Raw genomic sequence first — 17,754 nt, forward strand, 5'->3', positions numbered from 1 at the left:
TGGGCACCACATGGGTACATCAATATAATAAGTGGGTTATACTAATAACAATAAGGGGTTACACTAGTAGTATAGGGGCCTAACAAAATTTCTTTACTTTATTCTATTTTGACTTTAATTTCTCACCTCGAGTCATTGTGGTTTCTTTTCTTCCTCTTTTAACATAGCACCGATATACCTTGGAAATGTTGTTACTATTTCCCAACTTGGGTAATCCTTGATAAATAAATTCATTAAGATGGCTACCAAATGTAATCATGTTTTAAGACATCCATCTAATAAAATTGCCTGATCCTTCATCTTGTTATCCATAATTTATTCATATAGTTAGTCACCTATGGAAAACTTACAATGCGGCTCTCCCATTGTTATAGATGTTGTTATGCACCCAACTTATCTTCTCCAATCATTCTATTTTATCATACCTTCCAGGTTCCTTAAAATAACCTTCATTATTACCATGATTTTTCAACTTCCCTGGTTGATTGCCAATATTTTCTTCCTTAGATATACCTTATTGTGATACCTTTAGAGTACCAAGTGATGATTATACCAAACTCTTTCATTATGTTCTAAAATAGGTTGTCTCTTCTTACTGATTTCTTACTCTTGTTGTGATACTTCTTCACTACCACCGTAATTACCTGATCCAAGTTAGCCATAATCACATGAATTATCATTAGTTATCATCCCAAAATTTGCAAGTTTCTCCTTTCCATTTCTCCTTAGACAACTTTGACCATTATATGCAATTAAACTTGAATCACTAACCTCATGTAACATTATACTCAACTTCTGAACTTTAATCCAAATTTATACGATTTGCCACTGAGACTAAAAGATACCCTCCTGTGGTTTATATATATACTGCAAAACCCAATTGATTCACTCAAGAATGAAGGGAACTTCAATGGTAGCTTGATGATGTTTAGTAAATGAGCAGATACATGTAATCTGAATGGCAATTGCAATGCAAAATTAAATTTATTAGAAGATAATATTGAGAGAGTTGTGTTCTTGCAACAATATACCCAAGAACTGCCAAGCAACTGCTATCGCTAAAGGAAATGAGAACAGCAATCCAACCCAATTAGTGAATAGTATGATCAACATTCAAGGAATGTTATCTCTATGTTTTAATACTACAAAATTAGTAATTATTGACAATTTACAATGGATAAACTCTTATATCTTAGTCTCTTTAGATGATCATGGTTCACTAGCAATCTATTCATTATTTTACTCTTCAAAAATCAACAAATAATTACATACCTATATTATCTGTGATCAATGTCTGCCAGATGACAACAAGGTTTTGGGGACGACTCTCCACCCAACCGTAGGCTCAATTGTGCAAGGATTTGCTACAACTGGCCACCCCCGAGCCCTAAATCAACGTACTACTACCAGTGACTCTGTTATGAAACCAACTCACAAAAAGATAGAAAAGAGAGATCCACGCCTTAGAATTCAGCCTCTTCGAGGGGGAAACCTCCTTTACATTACATAAATGAACAATTCTTGGATGATACAAATGACAAAACCTCCTTTCTATATATAGGAGTCTAAGGAGTCACAATATAATCCAGTCGACCTAACAATAATAATATAAAGCCACAAAAATAACAATAGAGGGATTCTATGGGGCACAGAAATAACAATATGGGGGTAATAGGGGCACAACAATATAAATAGGGGGTATAACTACAATAGTAATGGGGTAATCACTAGTATTATAGGGACCCAACATGCCCCTCTCCTTCAAAAAAGTGTTGTCCTCAACGCTTGAGCAGTTCTCGATACTTCTGCATAAAATTCTCATCCTCCCATGTGGAATCTTCAGCGGATAAGTTCTTCCACTTGATAAGATACTCTGAAATTGATCGATTTCGTAGCTGTCGAGTTCTTGTTTCTGTGATTGCTTCCGGTTCCAATATAATTTTTCCTTCCTCGTCAAGTTCTGGCAATATTGTTTGAATTGGGAGCTTGTCACCTATAACCTTCTTTAAACATGAAACATGGAAAACTGGGTGCAATCGAGAAGCTGCAGGAAGCTCCAATTTGTATGCCATAGTACCAATCTTTTCCAACACCTTGTACGGACCATAATACTTTGGTGATAATTTATTATCCTTCTTAGCTTGCTTTAGGGACATTTGCTTATATGGTTGTAGCCGTAGGAATACCCAATCACCTACATCAAAACTTCTTTCACTGCGATGTTGATTTGCCTGTTGTTTCATTCTATTTTGTGCCAACACGAGGTTATCCTTTAAGAGTTGGAGGACTTGTTGTTGATGTTCGATGTGATGTTCCACTGCCTGAACCTTAGAATTTTCTCTTAAATATGATGTGATGGATGGTGGTTGATACCCATAAAGTGCCATAAATGGGGTCATTTTTGTTGCTGTATGGAAGGAAGTGTTATACCACCATTCAGCCAGAGGCAACCATTTGACCCATTGTGTCTGTTTATCAGATACAAAGCAACGAAGATATCCTTCCAAACATTTGTTTACTATCTCAGTTTTCCCATCAGATTGAGGATGATAAGATGAGCTATGAGCTAACTGAGTACCAAGACAAGAAAATAATTTTGTCCAAAAATTTCCAGTGAAAATGGGATCTCTGTCACTTACAATAATCTTTGGGTTTCCATGTAGCTTTTGAACTGTTTCCATAAATGCAGTAGAAACTGTACTGGCTTTAAATGGATGTGATAATGCACAAAAGTGTGCATACTTGGTAAGTCTGTCAACTACCACCATGATGACACTCTTTCCCTCAGACTTGGGTAAACCTGTGATAAAATCCATTGAAACCTCCTCCCAACGTTGGCTTGGAATGGATAAAGGTTGTAATAGACCTGGTGTCTTAATTGTTTCAACTTTATTTTGCTGGCAAACCAAACATTCCGCCACAAACTTTTGAATATCTGATTTAAGGCCATCCCAAAAAAATTCCTTCTTAACCCTGTGGTAAGTTTTTAAAAATCCTGAGTGCCCTCCTAAGGGAGAAGTGTGCAATTCCATAAGAATCTTTTGTTTTAGCTGGGAATTCTTACAGAGGTATAAGCGATCTTTGTACCATAACGAATCATTTTGCCAGCTAAATGTATCAGAAGTACTGGAATCTTGTTGTAGCTTTTGAATAAGTGCCCACACTTCTTCGTCATTCTTCCATTCCTCCCTTGCTTCGTTTATCCAATCTGGTTGGATAATAGAAATGGCACACAACAATGCTTCCACATCCTCATCCTTTCTTGAGAGTGCATCTGCCACCACATTTTGCTTCCCTTTTTTGTAGATGATTTCAAAGTCATAACCCAACATCTTTGTGACCCACTTTTGTTGCTCTTCAGAGGATAATCTTTGTTCTAAAAAGTATTTAAGGCTATCATGATCCATTTTTACCTTGAAGTGTCTTCCCATTAGGTAGGGTCGCCATTTCTTAAGTGCATGGAGTATTGCCAACATTTCCTTCTCATAAATAGCTTTGCTTAAAAACTTTCCCTTGATTGGACGACTTTCAAAAGCAATGGGTCTTTCATCTTGCATTAGAACAGCACCAATTCCATTTCCTGAAGCATCACATTCCACAATAAAGGTTTTTGTGAAGTCTGGTGTAGCTAAGACCGGTGCTTGGCACATTGCCTCTTTAAGATGTTCAAAGGCCTTTGTTGCTTCCGAAGTCCATGAAAATGAATCTTTCTTCAATAATGTTGTTAGAGGTGCTGCTATTCTCCCATAATTCTTAACAAACTTGCGATAATACCCTGTCAACCCAAGAAATCCTCGCAAATGCTTTATGGATGTGGGGATTTTCCATTCCTTAATGGCTTTAATTTTTCTAGGGTCTACCTTAACTCCTTCATGAGATACAATATGACCCAAATATTCCACCTCCTGGACTCCAAAGAAACATTTGGATCTTTTTGCATATAATTGTTTCTCCTCCAATAGTTGTAACACCCTGTCAACATGTTCAACATGATCCAAGACTTGCTGTAGATTAGTATATCATCAAAAAATACTAACACAAATTTTCTAAGGAATGGTTTGAAAATTGAATTCATCAAACCTTGAAATGTTGAAGGTGCATTGGTAAGGCCAAAAGGCATGACCAAAAATTCATAATGACCCTCATGAGTTCTAAATTCCGTTTTCGGAATGTCTTCAATCTTCATTCTAATTTGATGATATCCCGAACGAAGATCCAACTTGGTGAAGTAAATTGATCCATGCAATTCATCCAGTAATTCATCAATAACAGGAATGGGGAACTTATCTTTAATAGTGAGCTTGTTGAGCTCCCTATAATCTGGACACATGCGCCATGATCCATCCTTCTTGTGCACCAATACTACTGGAGCTGAGAAAGAACTTTGACTCGGTTGAATTATACCAGCCTCTAGCATTTCTGCAACCATACGTTCAATTTCACTTTTTTGGACATATGGATATCTGTACGGCCTGATGTTTGGAGGAACACTTCCTGGAATCAGATGAATAGCATGATCATGATCACGCATAGGTGGGAGACCTTTGGGAGTCTCAAATACCTTGGAATGATTGTCCAGGACTTTTTGGAGATCTGGAGAAATAGATGATTCCAATGTGGAAACATCTAGCGAACATAATTGTGCAATTACACCTCTTTGCTCCTTTTTTAGAAGCTTTGTCATGCCATTAGAGCTGATTATCTTTCCTGGTTTCCCTGCAATACCCCTTAATTCAACTTCCTTTCCTTCCACAGAAAATTTCATGAAAAGTTCTTGAAAATTAAAAGCTATTGTACCCAGGGATTGTAGCCATTGGACTCCTAGTACAACATCAGCACCTCCCATTGGAATGGAAAGCATTGGGCTAGTCAATACATATTCTCCCATGGATAGCTTGATATTATGGCACTTTCCAGAACAATTTATTGTTCCTCCATTTGCAATCATCACTTGACACTCTGGTGCTGGATATAGGAAGCAATTCAATTCTTTTGCTACCCTACAATGAATAAAATTGTGGGTGCTTCCTGAATCAATCAACACTATTACCTTTTTCTTCTTGATTTGTCCTTCTATCTTGATGGTTTGAGGAGTGGTAATTCCCGCCAATGCATTACAAGATATGGTCAGATTTATTTGTTCTTCATCTAGGCTTTGTTTCTGGAATATATCCTCTTCTTTTGACCTTTCTTGCTCCTTTTCTTCTTCCTCTTCACAATCTATGTAGAATAATTTCTTCTCAGCACACTTATGACCTTTTGTGTATTTGCTATCACAATTGTAACAAAGCCCTTTTGCTCTTTTTTCTTCCAATTGTTGTGGTGTCAACCTTGTAGGTTGTGGAAGACTATGGGCAACAACACTTCCGTCTTTATAGTTGTGAATGGTATGCTTCCTAGTTGCCATAATTTTGCTTTCCATTTTTCTTGCTAACCTGAATGCCTTCTCTAATGAATCAGGTTCCCAAAGGCGCACATCATGTTGGATATTATCCTTTAAAGACCCTATGAACACATCAATCCTATGCTCCTCTGGAATATCTTTTACCCTTATGTTCAATTTTTGGAACTCCTCAATGTGCTCCATTATTGAACCCTTTTGTTTGAGACTTATCAATTGGCTAAAAAAAGTGTTGCTTTTTGTATCCTCATAATGTGCTATCAATTCTTCCGTAAAAATTGCCCAAGTGATAAATTGTTTACGAGAACAAAGCCATTGATACCATACAAACTGATTTGGTTCCAAATATAAAGTTGCCATACGTACCTTTTGTGTGTTTTGCACATTATTGAGATCGAAGAATTGCTCCATCTGTAATATCCATGTGGCGGGATCCTTGCCATCAAACTTCCTCATATCGATTTTTGGAACATGGTGAGTCTTTGATCCAACATTAGAGTCTATGGAATCATGATTAACATTTCTTTTGTTCTCATCATGAGTTTCCTTTACTACCTTTTCACCATTAGTGACCCTTTCTTGTAGCAGCTTCTTCAATTCTTCCATGTCTGCCTTCAAATCTATCTTCAAATTTGCCATTGAATCCTCCATCTTAGCTTCCATGCCCTTTATCTTAGATTCCACGCCATTTACCTTAGCTTTTGTGAGCGTGACATTTGTTGCACTTGTTCTTGTAATTTTGATATATCATGTAGCATTTCTTCCTCTTCTTCATGAGTCATGCTAGAGCTTTCAGGTTCCTTACTAGGTGTTTGCATTTTCTTTCCTCGGGGCATCAGTTACCGATAATAATGCTTTACTATGCCCTTTGAATTTCGTTAAACCAAGCTTACACAAAAATATAAAAAAAAAACTATACACCTTTTTTCACTTTATAGAAGCCTGATATTGAATCTGATGTATCTCTGTAATTTCGGATCATCCAATTCTGAAATTGCTACCTGTAGTAGCCTTCTGCGTCCTCTTTCCAATGCCACAAGTCTGAGCCAAATTGGATTCTCCAAGGAAGAGTTATGTGAAATCTCCCACAGTGACTTGCTTTTAGACTGGTTCAGTAGAGCAAACTTGTACGACGTGCCACGAGTCCCTGTTTCAACCTTTGAATCTGAAACACACATACAAGAAACTACAGTCCGTCCTCTTTCTGTACCTTCTTACGAAATTTCAATCCGATCCCCAGAGAGAAAGTTATGACGATTTTCCCCAGGTCACCTGTTTTGAATGTAATTCAGGAGTCTGCAAAAAGACCAACTTCTTCAGATCATATCTCCGCAAACGCAAAAAGCTCTGAAATTCGGACCCAAGGTTCAGCGCGATTTCTTCTCAAATGGGTTTTTTTTTGCGACTTCTGAAACGTCACAGAAAAAAGTTATAGCGAAAATGCCACGATGACCTGTTTGGAGCAGCGAAACCCTAGAATCCAAAGCTCTGATACCAAATGTTATGAAACCAGCTCACAAAAAGATAGAAAATAGAGATCCACGCCTTAGAATTCAGCCTCTTCGAGGGGGCAACCTCCTTTACATTACATAAATGAACAATTCTTGGATGATACAAATGACAAAACCTCCTTTCTATATATAGGAGTCTAAGGAGTCACAATATAATCCAGCCGACCTAACAATAATAATATAAAGCCACAAAAATAACAATAGAGGGATTCTATGGGGCACAGAAATAACAATATGGGGGTAATAGGGGCACAACAATATAAATAGGGGGTATAACTACAATAGTAATGGGGTAATCACTAGTATTATAGGGACCCAACAGACTCCTAAGTCTTAGAACTCCATTCTCCCAAGAGAATGCAAGATAGAATCTCGGAATGATGGAATGCAAGAATGCCTCTCATCTTCCTCACCATCTATTAAATAGAACAAAATTGGAAGGGGAACCACATGCACACACTCCATGTGTCTACATGCAACTTTCTTTTGATTTTTAGCTTTCTTGTTTTATTTCTTTACTTTTCTTTTGATTTTTAGCTTTTCTTGTTTTATTTCCTTCTTTTTGATAGTTTTCTTGTTTTATTTCTATTTATTCTTATTTAGAGTTTTAATATGGTTATTACTATTTTTATTTTTATTATTTTTATTTATTTTCTTTGTATATATTTTTAATATCATTTATTATTTATTATTAAGTGATTTATTTATTATTTCTATTATTAATTATTATTTATTAGTTATTTTTATTATTTATTATTTATTATTCTTATTATTTATTATTTATTATTAAGGGGAGGGATATTACATTGGAGCCCTATATATTGTACTTGATTCATTATAAATATTATATTAATAAAATCATTTATTTCTATTGCTTATTTTGTGTTCTAAATATAATTGATTTAACTAGTATAAGTAACAATTGAAAAGAAATATTGATTCAGCCCCCCTCTCAATATTTCCAACAGTGTGCAACAGTCTACACAAGGCCTGATATTGCACATGCAGTGGGAGTTGTAAGTAGGTATATGAACAATCCAGGAAAAGAGAATTGGATGGTAGTGAAGTGGATTCTCAAGTACTTGAGAGGTACAACAAATTAAGATTTATGTTTTGGTGGTTCAAACATTGCTCTATAGCGATATGTTGATGCAGATATGGCAGGTGATAGAGATAACAGGAGGAGCACCATAGGGTATGTGTTTAATATAGGTGGAAACACTGTTAGTTGGATTTCAAAATTGCAAAACATCGTTGCACTTTCAACAACGAAAGTAGAGTTTGTTGTTGCTACAGAGGCTAGTAAAGAAATGATTTGGTTACAAAGGTTTATGGATGAATTGTGCAAGAAGAAAGAGATGAGGAGGTTATACATTGACAGTCAGAGTGCCATTCATCTTGCAAAGAACTCATAATTTCATTCTAGGACTAAACATATACAGCTCGGGTACCATTTCATACGGTTAGTTCAGGAAGATGGACAGTTGAAGCTGGAAAAGATACACACTAGCCAAAATCCTGCAGATATGTTAAGAAAGGTTGTAACCAGGGAGAAATTTAGTTTTTTCTCAGTTTCAATTAGTCTTCAAGTATGATAATGAAGATGAGAAACAACCAGGTCCAAGGAGGAAGCATGTCCAGCAAGTGAAGCAGCGATGGAGTTGCTATAATCAGTATCCAAGTGGGAGATTGTTGGGTGTGGAGCCTGATAACCTTCTTGATTCAGAGGTCTTGTTTCAACCGGGTGTATACCCTATGAATATTGTACAGCCCTCCATGAAGGGGTCTGGGGGCTAGCGAGCCCCCGAAGCTAAAAATAGATGAAAATTTGCCTTGTAAAATATTGTAATTTTGTAGTCAATCTGGAGCATTCATTAGGTATATGATTTGATCTAGAAGTTATGTTAATTTAGGGCTTTTTTCCCTAGAAGGCAACCCTCAGTTTATATGAGGGAATTGCATTGTTGTTGTGTATTATTATTCTGAGCGAGAAAGAGATAGGAGACTATGTGAGAGCAAAGAGGAAATTATAGCAGATTTGTTGTAGGTTTTATCTCTTCATTTTGTTGTAAGATATAAAAGGAAGGACTAGATGTTTCCCCGTGGATGTAGCCCAAATTTGGTGAACCACATATATTTGTGTCTCTCTTGTTTTATGTGTTTAAGTGTTTTGTTTCCACAATATTTTATGTGTTCCATGGCTCTATGATTTAATTTTCTAACATTGATGATAATATTGTTCTTTCTATATGATTTCATATGTTGGTAACGATGTTATGATGTTGTGGCGTGAATCCAATATGTAAATAATGAAATGAAATTATCAAAGAAAAAAACAACATAGCCCTAAGAAAAATTAACATGGTTTCAGAGTTGGGCTGAAGAAAAATCATTGAGATCACCCCTAAGAAGACACCTTTGGTGGAAGCAAGAGAAGATGGAGGAGACCTAAAATAATGCTAGGATTTGAAGGAAACCCTAGACAATGTGGTTATTAGAGTTTGATGGATTTCATGAGGTTAGAGTTTGGAAGAAACCTTGGAATATGACAAAGGTTTGAAATATGTAGTAAAATTATGTTGTTCTAGCACTTGTGACATTTTTGATATAACCCTGGATGGGCCAGTCTTAGTTAGGCCTAGTTGCTAATGAAGTTGGTTGAATTATGACAAAGGCAACATTGTTTCATGGATAATGGACAATTACGAACTCTTGAAGGTTGGTTCAAGAGGGAGATGATCACTTTTTGTTAAATATAAGTACCTTTTAGATTTATGTTATTTCTTTGTGATTCTAGACTTATTGTTTTGATTATTGCTTATACTTCCTTCTTGAATCTTTGAGAATGTGAATGCTTCTAACCTCTAGGTGAGATGTGATAAGCAAAATCCTTCTTGAGGATCATCTAAGGTGCAGGAAAAGAGAGATAGTGCATGAAGAGAAGAGATGGTACTAGAAAAGGAAAGAAGTACCTGAGGAAAGTTTTTGAAAGTTTTCAAATTACAATATGCAAGTACTACAACTACTAAATAAGTGTTACAACTTGCAAAGGTACATGAATACTACAAGGTATGTGTAGTATATTGTTTTAGTGTTATGATTTAACTACAAGATTGGATGGAAAGTTAAGCCCTAAGGTATGTCAAGAATATCACATCCATAAAATATTCATGCATGCATATGAAAGTAATCTATTATATGTGATATATTGGTGATATTTGGAAAGTAGCTTACATTTTATTAGACATGGTAGATTTCTTAATTTTATAAAGTCGGCTAGAAACATTGACCTCGTTATATGGTAACTTAATACTATCGTTAATGCTTGTGATAAACATGGTAACCCTGATGATAAAAGTTTGACAATAAGATCGATACTCAGGATCTTCTTGTTGATCTTAGTTGGGTTTTGATAAATTTGACAATGTGGCTAAATTGGATGCCCTGACTTGATGTTGTGAGTATGATCCTTGAAGTATGAAGAAGATACACGTATATGACACTAACCTTTGATTAAGATTTGATGATGTTCATATGGGATGATGAAATAACTGGTGATAATTTGTTATGACCATGTTGTATATATGTTTGAGAACCTGATATAGTTTGGCTCCATGATCTGACAGTTTTGTTGATGCATAACAATATTATGATAGACATGTTGATGTTGTGAAAGATGATAATTGAAGAGGCTTCCCATTCAGAGGGAGAAACTTCATGAGACCCCAACACCTATTAGTATTTTTACTAAATGAATAGAAGACTCTTGATTATTGAAGCAAGGTTTTAGGACATGAATAGATGTTCATCTAATGTTGTTAGTTTTGACAAGTTCTGACATAAGCTGAGAGGATTTCTCCTAGTTCAAGCCCTAGCCAGTGGGATAAAAGATTAAGAGTGCAACTATAGGATCCCAGTTGCATGGAAGGAGGCCTATGGGTGCGGTTGAGTTTGTAGGATCAAAAATTGATATCTTATGCACAAAACTAGGAGTGCATCAGGAGTTTGGCAAACCTACAATCATGAAGCACATGATAGAAATTTTTATGGACAAAAAATGAACGGTAAGATCCACATAATATTTGACTTGTTGTAGGGATCGGAATGAAGGTTGACCTCTCTACAAAACATGAAGTGACCTACCTTTTGGAATCTACTCTTACTTGTGTTGTAGGGTTGAAGTCTAGAGAATCATCGCTAATAGAACCTTGAGGAGAATTTCATAATTGGCATGATTACTATCTTATGCATAAATCTTTATGTTGCCAAAAGTTAATGTCTTAACCCATCTTATGTTTGCAAGGGTATATAGTGTGCATATCAGTATGTTAGTTCTCTTGATTTGATCATTGGATCTAGTATGACAATAAAGGATTACTCCTTAGTATGCAATAATTAATATTCTACTTCTTACAAAAATATCACAATGAAGGAATGGTACAAACTTATACGAGTTGTCCTTGGTGTATTCATCCACATTTAGTGGAAGAAATGGTTCATATTATGATCATGTGGATGACTTGATGAAGTTTGATTTGATATTGCTTGATAAATGACAATTGTTGACATAACAATAGATAAAGTTGTAACCTAGTAATTGAGCATGAAATTTACTTAGATTGAAGAGTTTAACAATCATATTTTCTATGGATTTGATATTAATTAGGTTTCTAATTTAAGGCTTGATAAGTAAACTTGGATTGAAAAGTTTAACAACAATGGTCACATAAAATTTCATGGCTTTGATATTAGTTTTGAAATTTAAAGTTTGGTAAACAAACTTTGTTGATTTGATTATACAGTACTGATTTGTGTGAAGTTGGGACGTAGTGTCAATCCAAGCCTCTACTTCAAAGTGGTCCAAGGTATGCCTTTGATTTTGGTTTTATATGATTGATGATCTATTCTTGACAGCTAATGAGCTTATGATGATCAAAGTAAGATGGATTTGGCCTCCGAGTTCAAGATGGAGGATCCTGGCTTGACTAAGTACTTTCTGGGATTAGAAGTTTGGAAAGGAAAATATGACATGAAGCTAGTGGAAACATTTGGAAAGACGGAATACAAATCCTTGGACACCCCGATGGAATTTAATTTCAAGAAATTACGTCGAGATGTTGTTGAACATGACTTGGTAGACTCATCTGAGTACCAACAATTGATTGAGGCACTGATGTTCCTTGAGAACACATGTCTGGATATGTGCCTTTGGGTTGTTTCCGAGCACATTTTGAAATAATCTACATGGGACAATCAATCTTGATATACTATAGGAGATGTATGATTGCATGTATGCACTGGTGTTGACTAGGAACGAAACACTATTGATAATAAGAGCACATTTGGGTGTTGCCATGATATCTTGAATGAGAAAGAAGTAGAAGTATGTAGCTTTAAGCACGACCAAGGTTGAGTACATTTGTTGCTAGCATGGTTGTTTGTGAAACAATTTGGTTAAGGAAACTCTTTGGAGGGTTGTTTGAACAGGTTCTGGATATTACAATGATATATTGTGACAACAAGACTGGGATCTGATTGGAAAAGAATCTCGTATATATATAGCTTAGATAGAGATATCTTCATAGATTGAGACAATGTTGTTGTGTGAGAAAATATTAGACTTGTGGTTGATGCCTCCATGATAGGGAAGATGAATAAGGTATCCTTTTATGACAAATATTTTCTCTAACATAATATTTTATTTAATGTTCCATATGAACAAGGAAACAGAGAACTGTTGCTCAAAAGAATTGCATAAAGCAATATAATTGAACTCTTCAATGAATTGTTTGAGCCGGTACCGGATATCAGTGTGTTGATATGTTTCTAATCTATAGAGAGCAACATGGATTGATGGATATGACCCTCCTAGAAAAGGGTCTGGGCTGATCGATAACACTGAGTATAGCTCTTCCTCCTTGGTTGAGGTCCACATGGAGGGAATGGAGCATTGAGGGATCTTGGGGTTGAGGGAACTTTAGACAATATGTGTGTGTGATCCCTGCTCTTGTAGTAGGTCAGGTATATATCTATTTTCACCCATAGGGTGTGTGTGATCCTTTTCCTTTTTTACAAGTCGGGTATCTTCCTCTATCTTGGTCTAGCAAAGTATACCCTAGTTCGCATCATACCCACTATTGAAATGTAGCAAGAAAGGCTCAATTTGACTTTAGCCTTAGTCAAATTGAGTAAATTGAATTTCCACATCAATAGGACAACATGGAGGCTGGCATGGCTCTTGTCACTTAGGTAGCTCAATAAATTCGAGTTAGAGGGCTTGAAGTTTAGTCATGCATGTGTGATTGCTAAATTTTACTAATCCAATTTAGTTATTTTCAGTTGTATTTAGTTAATTGGCCTCTAACTGTTGATAAATTAAGTTGATGGTCAGTTGTGTAGTGGGACAACAGTCTAACTCAAATATCTATTAGTTAACTGATCAATCAACCCAAAATAGCCAATGCATGCAGGGAATTTGAGTTTTTCAGCTGATGGGGAAGATGACAAGGTAGTATAATAGCAGTTGTAAACTAGTTTGAGTGTACAGGTGTTGCATGACGTCAGGTGATCCATCCTTGGGAATTGCGCAATACATTTGGAGGAAATTTTTATTTTTTAGGGGCTAATTTCCTCAGGATTTACGCAAGGAAATAGGAGGCTTTGTGAGCAAATAATTGGCTAATTTTTTGTGAGACTTTCTCATTGAGAAAAAAGAACAATTGTTCTTTTGCAAGTTGAGCTCATACATGGAGCTAGCAATTGTAATAGTTTCTTTATTCAATTGATTAATGCAAAGAGGCTTGAGGGGTTTTTCCCAGTTGGGTTCCCCTAGAAATTACTGTGTATTTGTAGGTTTTATTATTGCATGTCTATGCATGTTTTTCTAAATTGTGGTTTTCATTCCGCGGATTATTAGAGTAGAATCATGTCTCTTGTTTTTCAGTTTGAAATCTTGAGCAGTTGCAATTTCTATCAAATTTCTACATGGTATTAGAGCCCTAAAATCACATTAGAACCAGTATTTTGAACTTGTCTGTCACGAATTTCAATTTGGAAGCTTCAGTGCAACAGTTTTTCTTCAAGACCAGGAGAATGTCTTTCAACGGAATGAGATTGAAGTATTCCCTGGAGGGTAGCTCAAATTTCATAGCTTGGAAGGATCGAATGGAAGCAGTCCTCGATGATAATGGTGTGTTAGAATATGTTAAAATCGACATTACAAAACCCTAGCAGTCGAATGCACAATATTAGCCCAATGGAAGGATGTTGCAAAGGCCAGGAGAATTCTTCTGGAAGGTGTGAGAACCCATGTGGTCTCAAATCTCCATGGAAAAGAGACTCCATTTGTTATGTGGAGGACATTGACTGAGCTATTCAAAAATAGAAATGACAATTGAAAATTGGACCTGAAGACAAACTTTGAAACATCATAATGCAGAAGAAAGATATTATTTCACAATATCTCTTCAGGTTTACACAAGTTCGTGATGAGCTTGGAGAGGTTGGGGTGAATGTTGTAGAAGATGACCTGGTGAGCCTAGCTCTTCTAGGCCTTCCAAAATCCTGGAAGAACTACCAGGACTCTATGAATGGAAGGGAAAAATTATTGAATTGGGAAAGGTTGTCGTCCAATTTTGTTCAAGAAGAATTCATGAGAAATAACAAAGATGGGACATCAACCAAAGCTGAGGATGAAGAGAATTTTTCCTTGGTTAGAAAGGGGAATAAGGGAAAAGGGAAGAACACCTAGAGAAAACCTTAATCCATCCAAAATAATGGAAAGAAGAAAGACTTGAGCAAGATAAAATGCTTCCACTGCCATGAATTCAAGCACTATGCAACAAAAAATCACACAATAATTCTACCAAGCCTTCAGGAGGAGCAGGAGGTGAAGCACTTTCTTCACAATTCGAATTAGATTTCACCCTAATAACATGCATGGCCAACATTATTATGGGGAGTGTGTGGTACCTTGATTTTGGTGCCTCGTTCCATATGATAGGGTGCAAGGATTTTTTCAGTAGCCTGGAGGAGAAGGATCTCCAGATGCATATCGAATGGGGGATGATGGGAGGTACAGTGCTACAGTAATTGGTATGATCATCTTTGAGAGGGAGAAAGCCTCTCCTCTTCGCCTCAAAGATGTTATGTTTGTACTTGGGCTGAAGAAGAACCATATCTTTGTAGCAGTATTGGAGGATCATGGCTATGATGTTATTTTAGTAAAGGGGAAGCCTTTCTGAGACACAAAGCTACCGGCAAGTGAACCATATCGGGATTCATGTGAATAACCTATACAAACTTGAGGTGGGATATTGCACTGCACTGAGCAATAAGGCTGAAAAAGTGCAGATTCAGTATGTTGGAGAACTTTGGCATATGATATTGGGTCATCTACACCATGGTGTATTAAAAATCATGCAGCAAATTACCACCGGTCACCCTAAAGGCTCCCTTGACCAACAGGATATCTGTAAGGGTTGCACATTGGGGAAATATGTCAAATCCACTTTCAATGGCCAAGATGGCCAAGTAAATGCAAGTCCCCTTTGATGTTTGTGGACCCTTTTCCATAGCCTCCATTGCAAAACATAAGTACTATGTTATTTTTATTGATGATTTTTGGATATTCTTCATGGGGAATAAGGATGAAGTTTTCTCAAAAAATTTTGAATTCAAGGCATTGGTTGAGAAGGAGATTGGGAAGAAGATGAAGGCTCTTAGGAGAGATATTGGAGGTGAATTTATTTTGAAGAGAATTGATAGCACCCCATAACCCACAACAAAATGGGGTAGTTGAGAGGAAGAACGGGAGCATATTTTGAGCAGCAAGGGCCATGTTACATGATCAGGGGTTGTCATTTCATCTATGGGCAGAAGAATGCAACATAACAGTCTACTTGCAGAACCGGAATCCTCATAAAATACTTGGCATGTTCACACCAGAGGAATCTTTCTCTAAGAGAAAGCTTGATGTGTCTCATCTCATAATATTTGGATCTTCAGTTTATTTCCATGTCTCCAAGGATTCAAGGAGGAAACTTGAGCCTACAATAGAGTTGGGAGTTTTTGTAGGATACATTGAAACTCCACATAATTACTAGGTGTATTTGCCTTCGTTGAGGATGACAGTTGTGAGGTGAGATGTCAAGTTAGGGGTTGTCATTGCATCTATGGGCAAAAGCATGAAACATAACAATCTACTTGCAGAACCAGAGTCCTCATAAAATACTTTGCATGATCGCACCAAAGGAATCTCTCTCTGGGAGAAAGCTTGATGTGTCTCATTTCATAATTTTTGGATCTTCAGTTTATTTCCATGTCTCTAAGGATTTGAGGAGGAAACTTGAGCCTATAGCAGAGTTGGGAGTTTTTATAGGATACATTGAAACTCCACACAATTACTACTTGTATTTTCCTTCATTGAGGATGACAATTGTGAGGATAGATGTCAAGTTCGATGAGGAGAAGGATATGAGATTCTCTCTGGAACGAGAGCTAAGGATCCCACCAGAGCATGAGCTTCAAGAGTTTGTGGAGAAGCCACATGCAGAGGATCAGACAAGAGGTAGAGTGGAGGCACCCACACAAATAAAATCTTCCAGAGAGGGGAGAAATAAAACCATAGAAGTTGATAAATTGTTGTGGGATGTAAGGGAGAATGTGGGAACCCACACATCACAACACATGCAGAGGAGGTAACCTGATAGGTACACTAGGTACATGGATCTCATGATAGCGCTCATTAAGACAAAGCTTTCTTCATTTGAGGAAGCAGTTTCCCAACCTGTTTGGGTTAATGCCATGGTGGAAAAATATGAATCCATCATGAAGAACAGTGTATGGGAGGTGGTGTCTAGACCAAAAGGGAAATCAATGGTTGCTTCGAGATGTATCTACAAAGTGATGGGAGCATCGAGAAGTACAAGGCCAAATTTGTAGCCAAATAATTTTTTCAGGTTGAGGGAGGGACTATGAGAAAATATTTGCACCAATTGCAATATATTCCTCAATCAAATCTATTCTAGCATTGGTTGTACAGATGAGGTGGAAAATCCACCAAATGGATGTGAAGAATTCCTTTCTCAATGATGTTGTTGAGGAGGAAATTTGCATAGAGCATCTAGAAGGATTTGAGCCATATGATCAAAAGTTGCCTGTATGGTCTCAAATAGGTGCCTCGAGCATGGTACACTCGGATAAACAGTTATCTCAGTGGATTGGGCTTCACCAAAAGTAAAGTAGATGCGAATCTCTATCACATTGTGGTAGATGGTAAGTTGCTTATTCTTGTTTTGTATGTTGATGATTTAATATTGATAAGTGATGAGCAGCTGATTTGATCTTGCAAAGATGATCTTGTAAGGGGATTTGAAATGAAAGACATGGGCCTAATGCATTACTTCCTAGAGTTGGAAGTATGGCGAGGTTATGGTGAATTGTTTGTGTATCAGGGGAAGTATGCCTCTGAAATACTTCAGAGATTTCACATGGAGAATTGTAAGCATGTGGAAACACCTCTAGCTACAAGTTAGAGGAAGGAGAATTCCACTTCAAGTGAAGAGGTTGATGCTACCATTTACAAGTAGCTTGTAGGGTCTTTGATGTATCTTATGAAAAAAAGAACAGACATGTGCTATGCAATAAACCACTTGAATCAAGTTATGGTGGGGCCTACCAAGTTGTATTGGAAGGCAGGAAAGCATGTGTTATGGTACCTCTGAGGCACTACCAAGTACGGATTATGGTACAGGAGGACAGAGGGAGTCATTAGGAGAATTTTGAGGTCTAAAATGGGTCTCCTAAGAAAATTATAAAATAATGGTGGAAATAATAAAATAA

The sequence above is a fragment of the Pinus tabuliformis genome, chromosome 3_1 (genome assembly GCF_031772625.1).
Source record: "Pinus tabuliformis cultivar Carrire ecotype Pingquan chromosome 3_1, CPIR1, whole genome shotgun sequence".
Taxonomy (NCBI): Eukaryota; Viridiplantae; Streptophyta; class Pinopsida; order Pinales; family Pinaceae; genus Pinus; species Pinus tabuliformis.